The sequence below is a fragment of the Crocodylus porosus genome, unplaced genomic scaffold (assembly GCF_001723895.1).
Source record: "Crocodylus porosus isolate Cpor-Errol unplaced genomic scaffold, CroPor_comp1, whole genome shotgun sequence".
Taxonomy (NCBI): domain Eukaryota; kingdom Metazoa; phylum Chordata; order Crocodylia; family Crocodylidae; genus Crocodylus; species Crocodylus porosus.
The window spans coordinates 4,618,148-4,640,965 of record NW_017728940.1 but is presented as its reverse complement, the minus strand read 5'-3'; the positions used below and the strand labels follow the sequence as shown (position 1 = coordinate 4,640,965).

Sequence of the window (22,818 nt, the reverse complement as noted above, 5' to 3'; positions counted from 1 at the left end):
GTGGAGCTTTCAGGAGCGTGTCTGGGATGTTGCTACTGACAAGTCAGTTGCTTTGTTCATTATGTTCTGCAGAATGAGAGTAATGCATACCTGGGGGCTGTGAGCATGAACTGATGTCTGCGAAGTTCTTGGATATGCGTGGCTCCCAGGAGCTATACTGACACTTCCTGTTATAAGACTTTTTTCAAGTGCTTTTAAGTGGGTGTCTAACTCTGGCTGAATAAGGTTTTATTATTTCAGCAAAAGTGGTTCAGTCATTTCTCAAAATGAACTTGAGGCTAATGAGCATATTGTTTTGGCCATGTTAAAATCCTGCCAGGTGTTTCACTGAAAGGTTCTAGTGCCTTCATATTTCAAAGAAGGGTCTTGACATTTGGCAGATGACTGCCCTGATGACAGGAACCTTTAACTTTTCCCAAGAAGAACTACTGAAGTTTGGCCATATTATAACCCCCTGGGAAAGCTCTACTCACGTATGCTCAGTCAGGACCTGTTATAATTTAGAAACTAAATTTCCAGAAGATCCCATCTGTACCCAGCATGCTTCAGTCTAAGCTTGCAGGGGCTGAGAGAGCATTTCTTTTCCATTGCTACTGGTTCAGGCTGGAGTGGAGCCAGGCACAAGAGCTGAGAGCAGAGAGACTGTCTCCTGGGCTAATGCTTCCCCCTTGGCACTCAGGCAGCATGGAGTAGGAAACAGCCCAGCACAAATTCACGAGGTGAAGAGGCTGGAGGGAATAGTTTAAGACAAGGAGCTTGGGGAAGAGACTGAAACTCAAGTTAGAGAATAGACAGGGAGGGGCTGGGCAAGGAGATAGGAAGAGCTGGGATCTGAGGAGTATTAAAACATGGAGTGAAGAGAGACAGGACTGGCAGAGAGACAGGTTGGAAGATGTGGATCAGAAAGTTTGGGAGAAGGCTTAGCAACCTTGTAAGAAGGATGAACCATTGCTTGTAACCTAACCACTACCTCAGGCTGCTGATCCCCTCCATAGCACCCCATCTGCAGCACCCCAGCCCTGCATGCTCTGTGCTGAGGGATACTGGCTTGCCCCACTACTGCAGCCTCTGCTTCCTCTCTCCACAAAGCACCGGTGATGGGGAGTGCTGAATTTGGCTGTGAGGATACGCAGAGGCTGCAGTAGTGGCTTGAGGGAGCAGCCCTCAGCTCAGAGCAGGGAGGGCTGGTGTGGCTGCAGTGGCTTAGGCACTGCAGGGAGGACCAGCAGCATGCAGCAGAGGAATGCACATTGCAAGGCAGAGAAGGTGCCCCTGTTGCTGCATGGCTACACAGGCTCGATCCAGTCTTTGTGTAGATTGGATCCAGCCTGTGGACCATCAATAGGATGCCAGCCCCTGGTTTGGAGAGAGACAGCAGTGTAAGGGTCTGTGACCACTGGAGAGCACTCCCCCCCTAGGATCTAAAGTAGAACCCGGGATCCCCGAGTCTCAGCATGGTTCTGCCATCAGCAAGTAACCCTGGCCAAGTGTTTGTCTCACCTTCTCTGGGTGGCTGGTCAGCACAGAAGATAACCACCTAATACTGCTCACTTGGCTCAAAATATTGGAGGATTGTGTCATGTAAAGGTGCTCAACCTTTTGGTCACATAGGCCAGATGACGATAGGCATGGGGCTGATCAGGCCCTGCACCTCCTCCCTCAGCCCTGCACCCTGAATCAGGGGCACATGCTGCTCTCCTGGAGCCTGTATGTGGGATCAGGACGCCGTGCTCTCAGATGGGGGTCCTGCACTGCCACCTGGGGGTCCATGCTGCCTCCCTGAGCTCTGCACCACTTTCCCAATGCCTTACTCCACCTCCATCAGCCCTATGCCATCTCCCTCAGCCCCATGCCACCATATCAGAGCCCTGTGCCACCTTCATCTGGCCCCTGTATGCCCAAATCGAGCTCTGGGCCTCCTCCACATGCCAATCTAGTGTGCTGTCAGGGCTCCCCACAGGTCTAGAAACTTGGCAGCAAAAATGTGGCAGTTTCTGCCATCACTTCCATGTCCCCAAGTTTTTGGACCTGTGGGGATCCCTGGAAGCCAGATGGCATGGCTCCATGGGCCAGATTGGGCCCACCGCCAGGGACTGAGCATTCCTGATATAGTGGTTTTAAGGTCTGGAGAAAAACCCAGTGTGGTTGCTAAAGCTGTTGAGTGCTGCCTTAGAATTTGACCCCATCGCTGCATCTCATACAGTGTTCCTGTGTGGGGAAGTTACTTAAAGCAGGATGTTCATGGGTGGCCACTTGTTGCACGTTCCTTGTTCTCTGAGAGCCCAGCTTGAGACCCCACAATCTGGTCTGTGGAAGTGTTGAGCACTCACAGCTGCAACTGAAGCTAGTGGAAACACTGGTTTATAAACTGCTTTGTCATGTAAAGTACTTGGAAACATCAAACTTCGGAGTCTTAAAGTGGGTTCCCAAAATCATGTCTTACTTTTGACCCTTATCTCTCCATCTCAGCTCCCATTGGGACGTTGCGGCACCCTCATCTCACAGGGGTGTTGGGAAGATGCATTAATTCATATTTGTGAGGCACTTGGATACCAGTGAGAAGTGAAGTAGAAAAGCCCAGGGGAGCATGAGTATTTCTTGCCTTCTGAGCAGCATTTGAACCATGTGCATTAAATGAGAAAAAGGCCGTGCTCTGAACAAGGAGAAAAGAACAAAATGTGAATTGACGTCCAGCACTCATTACCACGGGAGGCTATAGAGGCAGATAGTATAACCAGGTTTCAAAAGGGATTAAACAAAGTTATGGAGGACAATTCCAGTGGGGGCCATTAAATAAAACAGTCAGGGACATATTTTCTGACATGCTTAAATCACTGATGTCAACCATAGCATAGAGGGTATGAGAGGAGCTGTATCGTTTGAGGCATGCACAGTTCATATACTTTCCATTTAAAGCATCTACTGTTAGCCACTGTTGGAAGCAGGCTACTGGGCCCCAGTATCGTACATCTTATGGGCTTCTGATATTACAAATAGCTTCTTATTAACTGAGCTCTATCCACCCTATGCACTGGGTGAGACCAGGCTCCAATGGAAAAAAAATAGCACAATATCAGACTGTAGCAAGGCATTGTGTATGTGCACGATGGAATTAAGGTTGCAAGGGCAACCATCATCCAGGCAAGTCATGACTGTTCGGTGCTTGACTTTGCAACCTTATGGACCGGGGGGCGAGGTGGGAGGGTGTTGTATGTAATTATTGTAAGGCTGGAGGACCAAGCCCTTCACATTGGGATCATTTTGCTTAATAAGACAGGGAAAAGTTGTTTGTTACTAGACCGATGAGTATGTTATAAATACTTGGGTAAATAAGCTAGCTGCTCTTGTTAATGAGTTCATCCCGATTCTTTCTGGCATCTTTTAGGTTTGTCCTTCAAATGTTTGGAGGAGCTTACGGATTTGATGTCAGAGAGTGCAGAAGCCAGTTTCACTGTTACCCTTGAGCAGAAGTGGTCTGATTGTATTTTTACCATTTTAAACAAAAGCGACAGTTTATACAAACATACCAAAATCCTGCCTGGATTGCCTTAGTTTGGAAATTTGCTGGCTTTCATGTGAGTATTAAAAATGTTGTGGCTGAGCTTTGCTATCGTATTAAAGACTGTGATTCACAGGGCAACAGCATGTCATTTATCTGAGTAACTTGATTTTGCAGCCCACAGATTTCAGCGAAAGACATCTCTCTTTGTCTCCTTGTTGGGAATCAAGAGTAATAGATGAAGATAATTAGAGTTGCCCATTTTAAGTTCCTTGAATCTAGCTGTTTGTGTTGGAATGACGCTTGAATACAAATATTTAACTGCCCTGCTTCCAACTGCCTCTCTTGTGGAAATGAGATGTACTGCACGATGCCGTGCCAACAAAGGGAAGCTTTTACATTCAAGCTAGATTGGCAGCTGAGTACAAGAGACTCTTAAGTTTTATTTTAAAGATAAATAGTTTCTAGCCTTCCCAATTGCAGAGGAAAGCCTGAAAATGCGCCCAGAAGGCTCAGAAACCAGCTGGCAAATAAAAAACCTAACATGTATAATTATGATTATGATTACAAATCTTACGATTTTACAACCAGTCTCATAATTTGGAGAGGCTGACTCATGATTCCTGAACGCTGGGATTGGCCACATGAAACAAACCTGTGCTTACAACGCTGCATGGTTAAAGTAGGGCGAGAACAGGCGTTTTCAGCCTATCTGTTTTGCAAGCAGGGTCCTGAGCATCCTGCCTTCCTAATGGTGATAAAGGGCGGAGGTGTCTCAGTGGTCTGGAGGGAGGTTGGTATAATAGTTACCATGGAAGAAGTGAGCTAGGGTCTGTTCCTACTTCTGCCACTGACTGGGGCCTGATCCAGCACCCACTGAAGTCAGTGGGAGCCTGTACAGACAGCAGGCATTCAGTCAGGACTTCATGGGACTTGTCCACGAGTTATTTCTCTGGGGTCTGGTTTCCCCACTGCCTCCTGGTGATGATGCTTATTCCGTAGGAGTGTGGTAAGGTTTCATTAAATGTTGTGGAGCTCTTTGACGTGCTTGCAGAAGTAACTGTGCTGGCAAGGGGTTATCATCAATAAAGAGTGTTAATGGTCAAGGGCATATTTGAGGGGTATATTGCTCACCTGATGCACATCCCCTGTGCCCAGGTTTTTGTTTTCCATGGATTGTAAGGCTTGTGAAGTGCTCACTCACATCTTGGTTTGAGAGAGCCAGTGAAGAAACAGTTTCTCACCAGCAGAGCTTGGTACAGCCACTTAGCCACATGCTGGGATCCTGCTACTGGAACTGTAACATAATCAGCAAGACTTTAGGGCTGTCAGTCCAGCACCTTTTACTAGCTCTGAATTCACTTTAAGAAAGAAAGAAATACAATTATTCTTTGATAACATGGTAAATTGAGGCCTAAAAATCCCAAAGTGGGTTTGATTGAATGAGAGCCCATTTCCATCAAGTGTTGAGGATGTCTAATACAAACTCCCTAGACAAGCCAAGGAGTAGGCACGATGTTTGCTTTTCCAGCACCCCATTACAGCAGTACATGGAGTTTTAAAGCATTGTTTGTCAAAAAATCGGTTTACTCAGCAACAGAGATGGTCAGAACTGTTCTGACAAAACAAGGTGGCCTTTACAAATGCCAGTCTGCGGAGCCCAGAGTGTTTCATTTGAAACTTCCCGAGTTGCTGAATCCAAGGAAAGGTCCTGAGGGACCTTGCCTGGGTATCTGGTGGCCTGTCCTAGGCCATAGAAGCTGCTGGTCCTTGGCCCTGAGGCTTGCCCACCAAGCATATCTGTTCCAGAGGCAGGGATGGGGTGAGCCCAGCATTTCTGCAAGTGGGCCAGATTGCGTTTGCCCAGTTTGGCATCTCCGTGGACTTATACACCCTTTCCATTCTGCTCAAGAGAGAGAAGTGCCTCTCCCCAACCCTAAGCACTGAAGTGGAGGGGTATTTTCCCAGGGCTGCTGAGTTTTATGTACTGAGTTATGCATTGTGGTTGTGCAGTCCCCAGCCTGGGGTCTGCCACGGTTACAGTGCTGGTGCCACGGGTGGGGTTGTATTGTGGGTGGGTGCACTGTATGAATGCCATACCCTGCTAGGGATGGCTTGCATGCTGGAGAGCTTGGGCATAGTTGGCAACAAAGGAGACAGTAGTACTCTCCACTGAGAAGTGACAGCTTGATTGGGAATGGCTGCTGTTATGAGCCAAGGTCCAGCTGGGGCTGACCTGGTCCCAGTCCCCAAATGGACGTAATCAGACAGTCAGGCTGAGTCAACCCACATGGAGAAGCCCTTCCCACACAGGCTGTATAAGCTCAGACCAGACAGCAGAAAGCTGCCTGGGCAACAGACTCACCTTACTGTGTCTCTGGCCTGCTTAAAACTCCTAAATCTGACTGTGCTCTGGATCCCTGGCTTGTGCCTCCACACTCTGGACCTCTGGCTTACACCCTCCTGCCTGTTTCTGCTTGCTCCCGTTCCTATCTTGGACCTCCCTTCCTAGATCAGCTGCTTGCCCTCCACATGATCTTGACTTGACCTTTGGCTCGATATCCTAAACTCAGACTGATATGGAGCTTAACCATGGCTTATACTCTGATAACGCCCTGGCCTACCGTGTTCCAGTGAGGCTGACCACATACGACCTGGCCCACCGCCTTACAAGTGCAGTCAGCTGGCTGACAGAGGCATAGACCATAGTGGCCAAACTTTGTCCGAACAAGCGTCTTGTTGTCAGTTCACAGGCTGGCACAATAGGGAGCATGTGGCATCCTTGTGTTTGTTGTGGAAATACATCCCAGGGAGATCACAAAAGGAAACTAAGGGCTTGGAGGGATTCGGTGAGTGTGGGCTTGTGTCCTCTGCAAAGACCAGCCCAAATGTTCCCGTGTGAACTGAATATGGAGAATGGTGGGTCCAAACAGCAGAAAATGTGGGGCAGTCCTTTTTTGACTTTTCTAAACCTTCTCCTTGTTACTTTTGGCCATAGCCATTTGCGGACTCCAACAATATGACCTAACCCACAATTGCATTTTGGCAAATAAATCCTGACTGGAAAAGCCTGCCTAGCTCTAATGGCTCTTGGTGCACTGAATTAGGACTGCTGATGGTGGCTGGATCCACAGGTCATTTCCCACAAGCTGTCAAAGACCTCGGAGAATGACAGCTTCTGGCATCTGTTGATGGGGGCAGGCTTTGAACTGGACAGCCAGTCCCTACAGTCTGCTTATTTCTGTGTCTTTCCATTCCTTAGGTAAGTTTCTTTTCAGGACTGATGAGTGTGTCCAGTATAGAGAAATGGGATCTAGTTGATTTCCTCGCCTTCCTCCCTGGTTCTTCTTAGCTCTCAGGGATCTAGTGCCTACTTGCAGAGCAGAAGTGGCTCTCCTATTGAGGTGGGAGGCGAGGGCCACCAGTGGGTCCACAAGAAGCAGGACGAGGCCTTTGGACCCAGGTTGTTCGCAGTGGCGACAGATGACAGAACACGGAGCAATTGTCTCGAGTTGCAGCAAGGGAGGTTTAGGTTGGATATTAGAAAAAACTTTCTCACTAGGAGGGTGGTGAAGCTCTGGAACGGGTTACCTAGAGAGATGGTGCAATCTCCGTCATTGGAGGTTTTTAAGGCCCGGCCTGACAAAGCCTTGGCTGGGATGATCTGGCTAGGGCTGGTCTTGTTTTGAGCAGGGGGTTGGACTAGATGACCTCCTGAGGTCCCTCCAACCCTAATTTTCTATGATGCCGTGATTTCACCTTCTCTGTGGGTGAAATTCACAACCCAGCAGAAAGCCCACCCAAGGTCTGGGCACCACAGAAATCCCAACTCAGCCCATGGGGAGAGCCTGGAGCTGTGCTGGGACATCAGGATTGCTTTAGGCTGTACTGGTTAGCTAATTCCTGGCTTTTACAGATCCGGCCTATTTCACCAAAAGCAGAGGAGGGCACGAGGGGACTTTCTGGGTTCAAAGTACAAGCCTGTTTGCTTTTCACATGGTATTGCCATTTCTTTTTCTTGCTGCATTTCCTTATTACCCAAGGTACTTGTGCACAGACAAGAGGCTTGGCTCTTTCCCCAGTTCCACTTGTCTTCCCACTTGCTCCCAGTAGGAAGTCACGGAGTGCAGATTTGCAGCATTGTGTTCTGTTCCATTCTGTCTGCCCCGTTTTCATGAAATGTCTGGAACCCAATTATTTTCCCTCTCTGCCTTATCAGAAAAGCATGGGGCATTTCTATAGGATGTGGGTTTTGTCAGAATACTTAGAGTCACTCCTGTTATACAGTTGGGCATGTTGACTTGTTCTGGTAGGATGGTGCTGAGGCTGTTCACACTGCCTTGTTACTGTGAGGTTATTTGTGAGCATGCAGCTGCCGCCAGAGACTGTTTTCCAAAATAGACCATGGTACCACTTGTCTGGAAGGTGCCTAGTAAAACCACGTGGCTTTTGCAGACAGAAGCCAGAGAACAAGGCAGCGGGACGTGGGCTTGCAGACCTGGAGCCCTGGCTTCCAAACCCTTCTAGAGGGCTCAACCCGGTAGAAAGCACACCTGATTATCTCCCCCAAATGTCCATCACAAAGCAAATGCTTGCTTGAGGGAGCACTGTGCTTCAGACTTTTGGCTCGTGTTTAATTATCACCAGCTGCTGTTCCAGTCCCCAGGGGCCAGTTGGTTTGTTTGGTGGTTGTTTGTCTGTTGTTAAATTAACCCCACAGGGTTTTCCAGTTATGTGAGCTCCCTACTCACTTTTCTGGCTTTAGCTGCAATATTGTCCCAATCCTATGATGGAATCAGCTGTTGCTCTCCTATTCTGCAGAGCTCATCCTTGTTCACCTTTAGATTTACAGCCCTTGATTGGGGGGGAGGGTGGGGAAGAAATCCTGAAACCCTTTCATTTTTAATTCTGCTCAGCATTGTTTAGCAACAGTGACACTTTCCACAGTAGCAGCGCTGAGGGATTCATCTGTGCACTGGGAGCTTTCTCAGTCTTTAATGAGAAGGACCCCGGGGTGTTGATAGATAGAGCCCTCTTCCAGAATTTCTCTTGGGCATCTCAGTTAAATGTGTCAACCCTTCCCAAACAATATGGCAAGTCTTGTTTTCTTCCCACCCCTCAGCAGAACTGTAGCACTGTTGTCAAACTTACTGGGTCTTCAGTGGATGCACTGGGAAATCTCTGACTGTGTTTATAGCCAGATTAACCATCCTGTGGGTTGTGAAGGAGCCAATATGATGGGACAGTCAAGGATGAGAAGGGTCTGTAGGACATCCGGGCCCCCAGATCTGCTCAGTGATGGCTGTGATCCAGTACCACATTAGAACTGATGAACACGTTTCACTGTACAAACCCCAGATGAGACTGAAGCCAGTCCCTCGGTGTTGTGCATGTCTCTGTCTTTCTCTCTCCAGCCCTTAGGCCATGTGAAGAAAGGGGATAGCAGCTGTTTCCAGGATGTGCCCTGGACTGAACTGCTTAGCATTTCTGAAGTGGATGTTGTATTACAGAAGCCAGGAGAGCCCTCTGAGATATCCGCTCTTGCAGGTGTAAGGGCAGAATTTTTCCATACGGGACATTTTCTACTGCTTTGTACCAGAGACCTTTCAGTGCCTGGTTCAGTGGGGTGGGGGAGAATTATGCTGACCATTGGAGAGTGCATATTTGGTGGGGTGGGGGGGTGAGGGAGAGAAGAAGAGTCTTGCCTCCGCTTTCCTCACTTGGGTGGCTGTGGTTGCGGCTGCAGCTGCAGTTGCAGTCGCAGTCGTGCAGCTGCTGCTGGAGGACAGGCAGCGGTGCAAGCTCCCTACAGGTCTCCCCTGATACCTTGTTTGCTCCTCCTCCTTGGACATGGGGCTGTGCCTCCCATGGCAAGGCTTGGTGGGGAACATCATTTCACCTCCCTCTTCCCCAGGTACACTGTATGGGATCGGGCTGTGCCTGCATGCCTCTTATGCTTGGGCTACATAGGGCTGTGCCTGCTCTAGCAGGCTCTTGGGAGGAGAGGGGCATACTGGCAGTCCCTCTAAGGCAGATGATGCCCTTCATCCTCCCTAGTTACCTACTGTTTTATACAAATGCTTTGCAAGTGGGGCTGTCATATCACGGCAGAGCTAGCAAGTCCTCAGCCCTCTCTGAGTTTTCTGTCCATGTAATCTTGTTGGGTGTCAGGCCTTGAGCTGTTTCCTCTCCTGGGATGGCTCCTGTGATAGTCTCCTCTCAGGAGCTCTTTGCCACAGTGCCCTGCAGATCAACCTGCTAACGAGTGGGTCTGCCTGGGCTCAGGGCCTGGGAGTCTTCCCTCTAGGAGTCTGTGCTTAGTGACCCGACAGCTCTCTTCAACCAAAGCGTTGTTCAGTTGTAGCACTAGGCATAAACCAGAATGTAAGAAAAACAAGAGTTTAAAACAAGTCTGCCTCAAAGGTCTACCATCCTGGGAAGGAGAAAAGAAGTCCAGGTTTTTCAGATGCTCCAGTGGGTGCCTGTCCCAGCCTGGACAGCTTCTTAAAAGCAGTGGACTGACCACTAGCGAGGGATAGACAGAGAGTGTGAGCATGCGCCTTTACAGCTCCTTACAGTCCTTTTGATCTTTGGGATCTAAGTACTAGCAAAATGTGTTTTGTGATGTGGCTATACACAGAAATGGGATATGCACTGCAAATGGCTTGCACTTGGTTTTCTACCTACCTGAGTGTTTGCTAAGAGGTGTATTTGTCAGAGCCATTATTAGGCCTTCTTACCTGTTACCTTACCACCTGCTATTAAGGAAAACCAGTATTATTCCTGGGGTAAACCAGGAGCCAGGTCACATGTAGTTTTCATGTGGAGCAGCTCCAGGTTTGGTCATGTGGATGTCCACCAATTTTTATCCTCCGCAGCCTCCCAGCCTCTCCCTGTGAGGAAATCTCCTTGTGCTCTACACCATAGCACCTAGTTCTGTCCCCTAAGTCTATCTTGGGGTATAAACAGACATCGCCAAATGAAGCAGATGAGTTGTGCTGGGATGTGTCCCAGTACAATTGATCAGCTTCACTGAATGAAACAAATGTCTCCTCTTGTCTGGCAGGGTCAGGCCCCTGCTGTTTCCAGGGTTTACCCATTTCTAGACATGCCCTCAGTCAGATTCCCTGGGCATGCCTCTGCAAGTCAGGGGGAAACTGGGATTCCCTGTTTGCAGAGGTATCCCCCAACCTGGAGCAAGGCAGAGTGATACGCACACCCAGGGAATCCCCTTCTGGGCCCCTGCAAATGGGAGGACCTGGGCAAGTGCTCGTGGGACTTCAGAGGCCTGATCCTGCACGCCCCAAGAATGGGAATTCCTGAGGTATGCAGGATTGGGCCCCTGCACAAAAGCCCCCAGGAGCACCTGCCGGGGACAGCTGGAGAGCATGGGCTCCCTGTGCTCTCCTGCCGTAAAGCAAAGAGATGCCCACCAAAAATAAAAGTGCCACAAATTTCTACCACCTGTCATGGCCACTCAATTTTGGGCATTTGTGGTGCAACAAGAGGCCTACGTGTCTGTTTGCTGGGCCTTTGTGCCACCGTGAAAATGTTTATGGTAGCATAAAAGCAGTATGAACTTCCAGGCTTAGACAATTCTGTTCAATGACACAGGTGGGTGCCAGCACAGTTTCTTCCTCATCCTTCCACACGTTCCCGTAACCCAGGGCTCCTGGGCAGGAAGAACCCTGACCGACAGAAACTAAGTTTGTTGCCATTTATCTCCAATGTAGAATCCATCAGTAAGATAGTGCTACAGCCCCATGCTCTGCTTAAAGCCCAGACACCTTAAAGCAAAGGGAATGGCTTGCAAATAAAGGCAGGTGGAGACTGAGTGGAATATATGAGAAAATTATAAGAGAAAGAAAGGCTTGCACTCAGCATAGGAGCCCGGCGTGAGTGACACGATCCTGCTCTTGTGTGCTTTGATGTCACCGCAGCCCTGCAGAACAGGATGGGGGGGAATGGCATGTAATGGGCCGTCCTGCTGGTTGCTGAGCACCTCCTGAGAGCTGTTGAAAGTCCCCGGCCCCCAGTGAAGCTGCTGGATTTGGTGCTGTTCAGCAGTTTGTAGGACGTTTCCTATGTGGATGAGTGAATGCTGTTAATCATAGGGTCTACTTGGAGTTAATGCTGCCAGTTATTAGTGGCTGTCCCGAGGAGACTGCACCTCCTCGCTAAGTGAGTAGGGCTGTGGATGCTTGAAGCTGAAGGAGCCGGGTTGAAGCCTGGCTCCCTGTGTGTGTGCTGTACAGTCGTCATGTCAGCTGGCAGCAGCGGGGGATCTATTACAGCGCAGCCTCTGGACCATAACTCGGGCTCAGTTGAGGCGAGATTCAGCCACGATGGTGTTCTTCTGGCTCTGGGAGATAATTAACATAAAGAAGGGTTTGTTGGAGGAGAGTTGAATGATGAGGAAAGCTGTGACAGACTCCAACAGCAAAGTTGCTTTGTCTTCAGTCCCCCAGGAGCATGGAGCACTGCTCCCGGCAGCCTCTGTGCTCTGAGCCCATGCAGCGTGGGAGGCCAAGGGGTGGGAAACAGCCATCAGGGCTAGAACAGACCAGCCTTGTCTGGAGGCCATGTGGCCACCGTTTAGGGGAGGAGCATTCAGACCCAGGCCCCCAACACTGCATGGTGACATGTCTGAGAATTGTCCTAATTACCATTACTGGATCACAGGCTAGATCTCCAAGCAGCGTGCACATTATGAGCTGCAGAGAGACATCAGTACAGCCCCGGCCATTTCTCCATAGAAGTAGTGGCTGTTCCCGGCCCCGGTGATGTAATATGGTCCAATTCCAACGGGAGCCCCCAGGGGGCCTGAACAGGTTGGTGGTGATCGGCTCTCTGACACAGGAAGTTTACTAAGAGCATCTCTCCACCGCCTTCTCTTGTACATGTTCCAAACCCTTCCTGGAAGGGGGCCAGGGATCCAGCACTGCTGTAGTTCTTGCTAATGATCACTTTGCATCTTTGCCTCACTGCCCTGCAGCTGGCATTTTGCCTTCACCTCCAAGGCAGAAATGGTTTTGATCATTTCACTGCCAAGTTGAAGTTCTCTCCTGGCATTTCTAAGTAGAAAGCTTGGGAGAGTTCACAGCATCGAAGAGGAATAAGGTGCCCGGCTCATCGCTCTGTGTATATGTGTCAGATTGGGGACATGTTCAAAAGTCTTTCTCTGTCTTGATTTTAGCTCTGAAGAGCAACAAGGGCCTCCTTTCCCTTTCAGCTAGACCCATAGGCAATGAGTAGAGGAGAATGGGGGGAGGGGGAGCACATACCCCATGTGAGATTGGCCATCGCTGCAGCTGCTGCCGCTTCTGCAGGCAGTCACCACTTCCCACCTGTCCCCACCCCTCACTTGCGGCCTCTGTGGACAGTGCCTGCTCGCCACCCCGCTTTGCCGCTGTCACTGCCACCAGCGGCTGGGGGTGGTCACCACTTGCCAATGCTGGTGGCTGCAGGCAGTCCCCACTCGCAACCATGGTGCCTCCCCCAGTCTCGGGAGGCACCAGTCATTCATGGCCAGACCCATCGCTAAAAAGGAGCAGGCCCCCTGCCTGCATAGACATTGGATTACCTTGGGAAGGTCTGCTAGAGCCGATTCAAAGCTCCTTGGCATATAATTCACTCCTTTCCCTCTACACAGCATTGAGCTGGCTTGTCTTCAAATCCTTTGAGCCAAATAGCTTCAAAATCTGAACCTGCTTCTGCTCGTTGGTATACTGCAGCACCCAGTCTCACAGCTTCAGCTTCCCTGCCACGTGCGCCCCTGACATGCCAGGCCATTCATGTGGGACATGGAACTTAAAGCTGAGGCCTGCAGATTGTCTGGACCAGGTCAGAAAAAAACATCCCTGCAAGTCTCTTGACATATGTCTTCACTGTAGTTTGCTTTGGCTTCTACTAGGTTCCTGTCTCAGCCCTTCCTGTCCACACTCAAAACCTTCTCACTTGGGTATAGCAATGCTTTAAGCTGGGTCTGCCCCACAGAGTGGTGCTGGTATAGCTGTGCCAATTAGGAGTGTGAAAAGATCACCCCCCTGCCCCACTCCAGCCACCATAGGCAGGCCAGCAGCCCCAAGCCTGGATTTAGCCTTGCCCACAGAATAGTTTTCTACTTTCTTGACTTGCGCTGTTCAGAGAGGTGGCATAGCTGTGGCAGCAGGAGTATGTAATACAGTCTAAGCCATGTTAAGCAGGCTCATGGGTGAAGTGCCTGAGACCTGGAAAAGAGCCAACATAGTGCCCCTCTAAAAGTGGCAAAAAGGAGGACCCAGGGAATTATAGACTAGTTAGCTTGACTTTACTGGAAGTTACTGGAGCCAGTTATAAGGAAGTCCATTTAAAAGCACCTTAAGGAGGAAAAGCTGATCACAAACAGCCAGCTTACATTTGCTAAGATCAAAGTGTGCCAACAAATTTGATCTTCTTTGACAAAGTATCTAATTGGGTGGAAGGAGGGAGTGCAGCGCATATAATGTACTTGGATGTCATTAAGGTTTTTGACAAAATTTTACATAGACTTCCCATGCAAAAAATTGGAGAAATGTGGGAGGGACAAAACTACTACAAGGTGAATAGACTGTTAGTTTAATTGGTTTAAGCAAAGAATAATATTACATGTTGGAATGGCAAGAAGTTTCAAGTGGAGTCTGACAAGGGTGTGTCCTGGATCCAGTGATCAGGGTAGCACCATAGGGTGGCTATACACGTGCAGGGAGGCTGCTCCAACATACTGTAATTACAGCATGTTGGTGCAGACTCCAGCATCATGGTATCGGTCTTCCTACACTAAAAAATGGTGGCAGGGGCACTTTAAAGCTCGTTCAACAAGATTTCGTTAGTGCCTCCACCACCATTTTTCAGTGCCAGATGCTGACACACATGACCTCTGGGTGCTTTAATTAGAGCGGCTCTTGGAGCCCCTCTAGAGCACGTGTATAAACGTCCATAGAGACTAGATGATTCAGAGAGGCATAATCTTCTGCAGGCAGCAGCGTATTTTGTCAGATGCTATGACTAGAGTAGTAAAAACCAGGAGTCCTAAACAGAAGGGATTTAAATACAAAGAATGGGAGAGGAGGCAGTGCTGAGAGGTGAAGGTGGTTTGAATAGGTCAACAGGGATGAAGAAGGCTGTTAAAGCTTTCAGGGACATAGGAGCAATCAAAGCTAGTACAGGTAATGGGACAAGAATTCATAATCTCTGTTCAGACCATATTTAACACAATCCGGTCTGTGGATGATTTCTTGTTCAAATTGGTTTTTTAAAGTTTTGTTGTTTCAGGTCAGCAATGGGATGTCCAGGGAGGTTAAAGCATTCAGCCACAGGCTTTTGTGTCTTTCTAGAACTGATGTCATGTCCATATCCATTCATTCTTCCACACTCTGTCCAATGCAGACCACAGAGGAGCATTGTAAGCAGGTAGTGCTGTATATGCCATAGGAAAGGAGCAAGTGAATTAATGTGGATATTATAATCTATGTTGTCTGGTCCAGTGATGGTGTTGTCTGTGTTGTTAAGGGGCACAGCTGTAATCTGGGTCTTGGACAAGGCCTGATGGCTGGGTGAGAATTGGAGGTAGGTAGCCTATTGTTGGAGAGATGTTGTTTGTAGTTGGAGGCCGGTGTATAAGCCAGGATAGGCATGTCTCCCAATGCTCCTTCTAGACAGTTGTCATTTTCTAGGAGGGGCCATCAACGATGCATCCCAGGTGTTCAAACAGTTAGAGCCAGTGTTTATTAATGATTTGGATACCAGTCTAGAGAATCCTGCCCCAAACCTGAGGTTGGTTTTAACTTTTTTATTATTTACAAATACAAATTAATTAACCCAGGCCCCGGGAAGCCAGATTCTCTGGTGCAAAGGTCATGATATGGGGTGTTGCAGTGGTTTCCTTATTAGATTTACTGCCATGTTAATAATTCACATCAGTCTGCTGTTGGTTATTTAGAGAGGTACAGGTGTATAACTGCTTACTTGGTGGCTCCTCAGACACTGGTAAAACCTGTTTTTAAAAGTGATCTAGTATGAGGTGCCTCAGTTTCTCAATCACAGGCAGCACGATGTCCAGGTATGACAAGCAAGTGCAGCTCTCCCTGGACAAGGAGACACCTGAACAAGAAATCACGTGGGAAGTTTTAATGTAAGTGACTTTGACTAAAGTCATGCCACAAGACAGTGGCAGAGCCAGAGAAATTGCTCAGGAATCCTGGAACTGCATGCTGCACGGCAAAGGGAGGCAATCGCTAGGCTACCTTACTCCCTGTCAACAATCCAATGCATTTCACTGGGAGATTAAGATCTGTTTCTATTTCACCATAAAATATCCCCATGAAAGGTATTAAGATGTAGGCCAGGACCAGTAAGAACCCCATCCATGTGACCCTAGCTATGCTAAGATTATGGGAAATCAACCCTGCTTAGAGAGCCCAGAAATGACCAACCACCAGGTACCCAGGCAGCTGGCTTCTTCCCCTGGTCCCAGGGCCTCCAACAGCCAAAGTAGTCAGTGCAAAAACTTTGCTCGGGGTTATGTTTATTCACATTTATGAAACACAATTAGCCTTCATTACACAGCCCAGCCTTGTTGACCAGTGCTGGGTTAGATTGCTAAATGCTGGGGCTCAGGGGGCCGATCAGCTTTCCAGGGGTAGTGGATTAATCTGGAACCTCTCCAGTGAGTGCACAGCTGGGCTCTAGCCCTAGCACTGGAGAACATGCAGCAGAGAGGTGCTCGTTCCTGGGGGCTGCAGTTGTTTGTGCAAACCTTTGTAGGGCTCCGGGGAACGGACAAGTTGTGCTGGGAAAGCAGGCGGCCTCAGGTCCCACCTTGGGGTCTGACAGCTTAAGCTGGGCTCCAGCTTACTTGTTCTTGGCATTGCTTGCCTTAGGAGGTCCAGGAGGAGTTCTGCAGATGCGTGTGCATGCTGCTGTGCTACGTGTCTTCCCATCTGGACCTACATTCATTAGCTTTTCTGTGACCCCATGACACCATCCAGACATGAACGGGCTGCCCCACACAAGGTAAACATGAGCAAAGTTAATGCTGTTGTCCCCACTCCTCCATGGGGCCTGAAGCCCAGAGGATGAAATACACTCCAGATCTACTCCCAGCCCAGGGGGTCTGATTTCCAAGTGTGCTGGGCACCCCCAGCTCCCACTGAGCTTCCAGCTGAGCTGTGCATGCCCAGCACCTTGCAAGTCAAGCCAGAAGTTACTTGTGCAGTTACATGGCTCTGGCTGGCAGGACATACTTCCCTGACCGTTGCTCGACAATCTGGGCACGGCCTCCAGCTTGACATCTGAATACGTATGCCAGGTCTTCAGTCTGACCCAGTCAGGCCCTCACAGTTCAGAGCACATCAGCCTGGACACCTGGAGCCAGCACCTGCCTATAGATCAACCTTTTCCCTTTCTACAAGCTGCTGGTCTCCCCCGCTCAGCCAGGCAAGTTCTTTTCTGTGCCGCATGCATCCAGGTCACAGGAAGGCTAATGCAGAGCTGAGGAGACAGATGTGGAGCAACAGGGATGGTTGTGAAGATGGGGTGATTCTTGTCTCTCATCAGCCCATCTTCCTCATTCGCTGGGCTCTCTGTCTTTATCCGTGTCACAGCTATTCTAGGAAAATACCCTTGTCTCCCGATCTCACCCTGCACGGCTCTCTCTTGCTCAGTGGGTCGTCTCATACCCGGGAACCCTGTGCTGGGGGAGGCCACAGTGGAAGCAGCTTGTGTTTTGGTCTGGCAGGGTGACAAGGACTTGGAGGGACACGTTTATTTCTAGGTTTTGAGGGGGGAAGGAGCATGATGATGTCAGCTACATCCTGGCAGTAAGAGGAGTCACTTACAGAAGTCTTGCATTTGACCCACGGCCTGAAGGATGCAACATCCTGTGTTATGGATGTGGTGATTTAAAGCAAAATCTTCTGTCCACAGGGATTGTGCTTTATTAGCTTTGCATACAGAGTGAACAGGCTTTTTGTGTAATAATAATATACCCCACTAGGCACCAAGGCAGCATGGGGGAGGGGAGAGAATGACTTGGTAGGAGCTAATGAACTGGCATTCTTGCCGTTCATTAGCTGGGAAAGCTCAGGGTTTCATGAGCACGGACAATAGGCGTGACAAGGTTTGGCTTTCATTGCAACTCTGAAGTAACGCCACATTATCTAGTGCCCAAGCTAGGGGGAAACTGGGATCTTTGTTCTCCCGGACGTTCCAGCATTAGCAACATCTCTTCTTGATGAACCAGAACGACAAAATCAAGCTCTGAAATTTCCTTTGCTGTGATGTTTCCAAAAACAACAACAAAGTGATGTGGACCCATCTCTGTGTCTTGTTTTGCTACCACCAAATTATTTGACTTTTTGACCTGATAATGTTGAAGTGTTACCATGTAATAGAAAATATTACCTCCAATGTATGGTATGAAACCTCAAAATATCTATATTTACAAATACAGAGACATACCATCTTCAACCAATGTTAATGTAATATAATTTTTCGCACAAAAAGGAATTGAGCTGATAAGTCAAAAGCTGTTTTTTTTTTTACCATAATGAAATGCAACGTTTTGATATTAGAGATTTGTATACACTTTTTCCCATTGAAACTTTTGCCACAGAGGACGCACTCCTACAAAACAGTTCAGTTTTCACCAGACTCTGTATTCTGATGGAGAACAATTCTGCCAAAAAATTGCCAACCAGCTCTGCCCTGAGGAGTTGTCCCCATACATCAACGGACCCTGTGAGAATGACAAGAGCACTCAAGAGTTTGACAGGGTGGCAAATTATATAGCCAAAGCATTTTCGCCTTCCCCCACAACCTTAAGTGTTTTGGCCCATGCTAGAGCCTGGAGGGACCAATCCAAAGCACAAATGTGCTTTTTGTTGGCCGAAGTCTTATAGTGTTTAGACTCCACATTGTCTAATGCCAAAATGATCCTAATTTGGTAGGAAACGACTTCTGTATTCTATACAGCTCACAAGTGTAAGGAAATAACGACATCTCGACTTATCTGGTAGTTGACAGCAGCAGCCGGGTTCCCTTTCAGTCAAAGATGATCATTCCCATAGGTCAAGCAAAGGGTTATAGTAGAGTTGCCAACCCTCCTGGATTGGCCGGGATTCTGCTAAAATCGGCATCGATCTCCCGGTGACTATTGAAAGCAATCCAGGAGATTGATATTGTGAACAAGCTGTACACTACAGTTAATTAATTTGTCATGTTGCAAAAAAAAATCTCCTGGAATAGCTTCAGTCAGAGTTGGCAACCCTAGATTATAGATGAGTCTGCTGATGGCTAAGAAGGCTGATCCTAAAGCTGCAGACTCCCTGGCAAATGCCACAGGTGGTCGTTAAAGGGAGGGTCAGACCACAAATTTCTCGGTCTTGTTTCTTTTCCTTCCATTTCTTTTGTTTTTCTGTCTCCAGGATGAGATGATATTTCTCAAAGTAAAATGTGCCTTCTCTTACAAGGTGTCCCCACGTAGCCCTGTCCCAGGTTAATTTTTCCCAAATTTTGGTGTCAGTGCCAGGCTTGTTTGCCTTGAGGGTGTCCTTGAAGCGTTTCCTTTGGTCCCTGTGCGTCCTTTGACCTTGGCTGACTTGGTGACCACAACAAAGATGGAAAACAAAATTGATGCAATCATGCAGCCTTGCTTGATGCCAGTTTGAATGGTAAAGGGCTCCGTAGCAGAGCCACTGCATAGGGTGGAGGCAGTCATCTGGTCATCAAGGAGTCTTAGGATAGTGATAAATATCCCTGGGCGGCCAAATTTCGTTAAGATCTTCCATAGAGCCGCACAGTTAACAGACTTGTAGGCTCATCAGATCAATAAGATCACCAAATCACTAGTTCCTGGTAGTGTTCTTGGCATTTTTCCTGGATTTGCTGGGCATCAAAAATCATGTCCATGGTGCCTCCCAGTGGTCTGAAGCCACATTGAGACTTGGGAAGGAGTTCCTTGGCAAGAGGGAGCAGTCAGTTCAGCAGAATTTGAGCAAGGATCTTCCCAGTGGTAGGGAGGATGGCAATACCTCGATAAGTCTGGCTGTGGAAACTATTTCCCTTTTTTTTTAATGGTGACAATACTGGCACTCCATAGGTCAGTGGGGTTTCCCTCGGTGTTCTAGATTTTGAGAAATAGTTTGTGGGCTTATTGGTAATAGTTTCCCCGCCAACTGTGAAGACCTCAGGACAAAGCTTGTGTTAATGCTCTGCACATTTACTGAGAAAAAGGATGCCATTGGAATTGGCCTTGCCCACTCCTTACTTCCCAATGGTGCCCCTCCACATGTTAAAGTCCCAGCCGACTCTGGCATTGACATTTCCAAGGTGAAGATCGTGTCCTCTTTCAGGATGATAGTCAGGATTGCATCAGGGTCAGCATAAAACTGTTCTTTCTGTTCTTCCTCGGCGTTGAGTGTTGGGGCGTACGCACTGATGACGGTAGCAAACGAATTGTTGGTCAGTTGGAGGTGAAGAGTCTTGAGGCACTAATTAATACCAACAGGGAATGAAGTCGTTCGAGTGACAATCTGGTTCTTAATGACAAAAACCAGTGTCGTGTATTTTGCCTGTCATTTGTAGGTTTCCCGTTCCAGAAGAACAGATAGCCACCCCTTACTCCCTCAGTTGCCTTTCGTCTGCACATCTGGTCCCACTGAGAGCAGTGGTATCTGTGCTATGTCACAAGAGCTGCTGGGCAACAATAGCTGTTCTGCATTTAGGTCTGTCGGTGTTCGGGTCATCTAGTAGGGTTTGTACGTTCCCGGATGCAAAGGGCAATCTTGCGTTTTGACCGCAATTTGAGTGATCTCTCTGGAAGCAGCTATCCAGTTGGGTAAGGTAAAGTGGGACAGCCTGTGTTTGGGTCACCTTTTCCAGCCCCCTCCCCATGTGTGGTGAGTAGAGGGGATCCTAAAAAGGACTGCTAAGTCATGATCGCAGCTGCTGAATCACCCTCCTGTCCCATACCAAGGGTGAAGCAACCATCATGTGACCGCCTCCTGTGTGTGGATCTGTGACTGGGGACTCCCAGCAATTACTTCATCTTTCTCCATCACCAGTTGTCCATTGCTGCAGAACTTTGTAGAAGTTATGGGTATTAGTATTGGTTATTGTAGTAGATGTTGCACCAGTGGGAGAAGCCTGTGCGTGTCTTGTTTTACATGAGGATGACATTATGTATCGACAAGCGCGCGGATCTTGGAGGAAGAGAAACCTGTGTCCAGTGGCAAGGGGATCCAAGACAACTGGGGTTACTCCTCCACTGCAGTCTTCATCTGCCTTGGCAGCTGTTGAGAAGTCTGCCTTCTGCATCCACCTGCTCCACCACTGAGGTCTTTGTGTTGCGTTGGACTGTTCTTCATGTAATACCTTACCTTTGTCTTTACCGCCATGGGTGACTACCAGGAATGCAAGACTCCCGACCGTGTTGTTCTGAGAGTCAGTGGTACATGCAGTAGTATTCTGTAGAGGTATCTGGTAGTAATTCAAAAGGAACAAAAAGCCATTTGCATTGTATATAGGACCTAGGGAAATGCATCACTTTGTGCTCCTGCTACTGTTTGGTTTGCCAGCAGCAGTCAGGCACCAGATGTTGAACCCTGTTCTCCATCTCGCCTCTGGTGTGTCGTTACCGATAACGAGTGCAAGCGGAGTGTGAAGAGGAAGGGAACTCATGTGGCAACGGCATGATTGGAGCCTCCAAGTTTAGGACAAAGGATGTTAGAGCAGAGCTGACACAGTTGGCAGTGCCGGGGCTGTGGATTGGGAAGTTGATGGAAAATCTTGGGAAAGGGGAAAAATATATTCTTGCTTTTTCAGTCTGCCTCCCTCCCCTTTTGCTCTGCTTTGTTGTGCTGGCAAGGAAAAGTAGGTGCTTTGCTGCCCCGAAACGGCATAAGGGCCTCTGTTGTGAGTCATTGAGGTGTTTAGCTGCAAGAAAGTACAAACCAGCCCCCAACAGAGGAGCGGGAGGCAGTTACCAAAGCACAGCAAAGCCAGACAACCTTTCAGCTCATTTATCAAAGCTCCTGCCATTCCCACATGCAGCGAAAGAGACAGCGATCAATAGGGAGGAGAGAGAGTTTGGTGGAGCTGAGCGGGTCCTGCTCGCTTCCTGCCCCTCCTGAAAGGTGTGGAGTAAACGGCACAGGTCATGAAACTGCAGGATGGCCAAAAGCCAGGAATAGTGCGAGCCAGTGCCTCAGACAGCTCTGCAGGCTGCAGCACATGCGCGGTCCTCACTGTGCTCTTCCTTTCTCATGATTTGAACCCTCCTCCCTGCTCTGCCAAGGCAGCTTGGGTCCAGCCCAAGCTCCCTGCTCTTCCCAGCTATCAGCCCTGCAGAACTTCGCCCAGGTGTCTCAGGTCAGATTGGCAGCACCTGCAGGGTCCCAGTCCTGAGACCCCCAGAGCTCTGCCAAAATACCCCGGTCCTGGCCAGGCCACTCCTCAGCATGACTAATTAGCCTGGGTGAAGTGCCTCGCTAATGCAGCTATGCAGCTTCTAATATGTAAGCTACTGCTGGCTCCCCATGGCTTCCTTCTCAACCCAGGCTCCACTCACAAGTCCTCCTCTGCCCACGTGCCATGCTAAAACAGGAGACCACTCACAGTAGATTGTACAGTTTGCCTTAAGAGGTTCATCTGATTTTTTTTTTTTCTCCTTATACACTTTGATTGGCAAGGAAACATTCAGATTAGTACAATTAGGCTTCAGGGGGTGAACACCGCATGGAGAGGAATGGGACTTAAGATGGAAGGTTCTTGGCTGGAGGGTCTTGCCCCTCTGCTCGGGGTCACACCAGTTGCCGTATTCGAGGTCAGGGAGGATTTTAACCCCGTGGTCAGATTGATATGGACTGTGGGGAGCTTTTGGCTTCCTCTGTAGCATAGGGCATGGCCCTCTTCCTTGGATCACTTGAGCATATGCTAGCAAACTGCAGCAGCAGGACATTGGCCACTGTGGTCCCCCTGCTTTCCCCCGACACTATGCTTTGTGTTGTGTCAGATTGACTGTGTAGTTTTGCTAAGAGATTAGGCAGTGGATTTGTATAGGATTGGGTTGGATAGGAATGATCCTGCCTCAGGCAGGAGACTGGACCAGGTGACCTTTGGAGATCCTTTCAAGCCCTGCTTTTCTATGAGTCTAAGAGTCTATAAATCCCCATTCCCATATCAGCTACTGAAGACTCAGGCTGTCTGCAGAATCAGGCAAAGCGCAACTAAACAATACCCTTGCCACCTAGATCCCATTCATAGGGTTTTCTGGGCAATGGGAGACCTAGATTTATTAAGGA

General features: G+C 48.7%; 1 long non-coding RNA gene across 1 annotated transcript in view; it reads left to right on the top strand.

The window, feature by feature from the left end:
• Nucleotides 1-3,375: 3,375 nt before the first annotated feature.
• The window catches only part of LOC109318655, a 36,096-nt gene continuing 16,653 nt past the window's right edge, over nt 3,376-22,818 (top strand). Inside the window, exon 1 of the long non-coding RNA XR_002103293.1 lies at nt 3,376-3,575. This is a non-coding gene — a long non-coding RNA (uncharacterized LOC109318655). The remainder of the gene's footprint in view (nt 3,576-22,818) is intronic.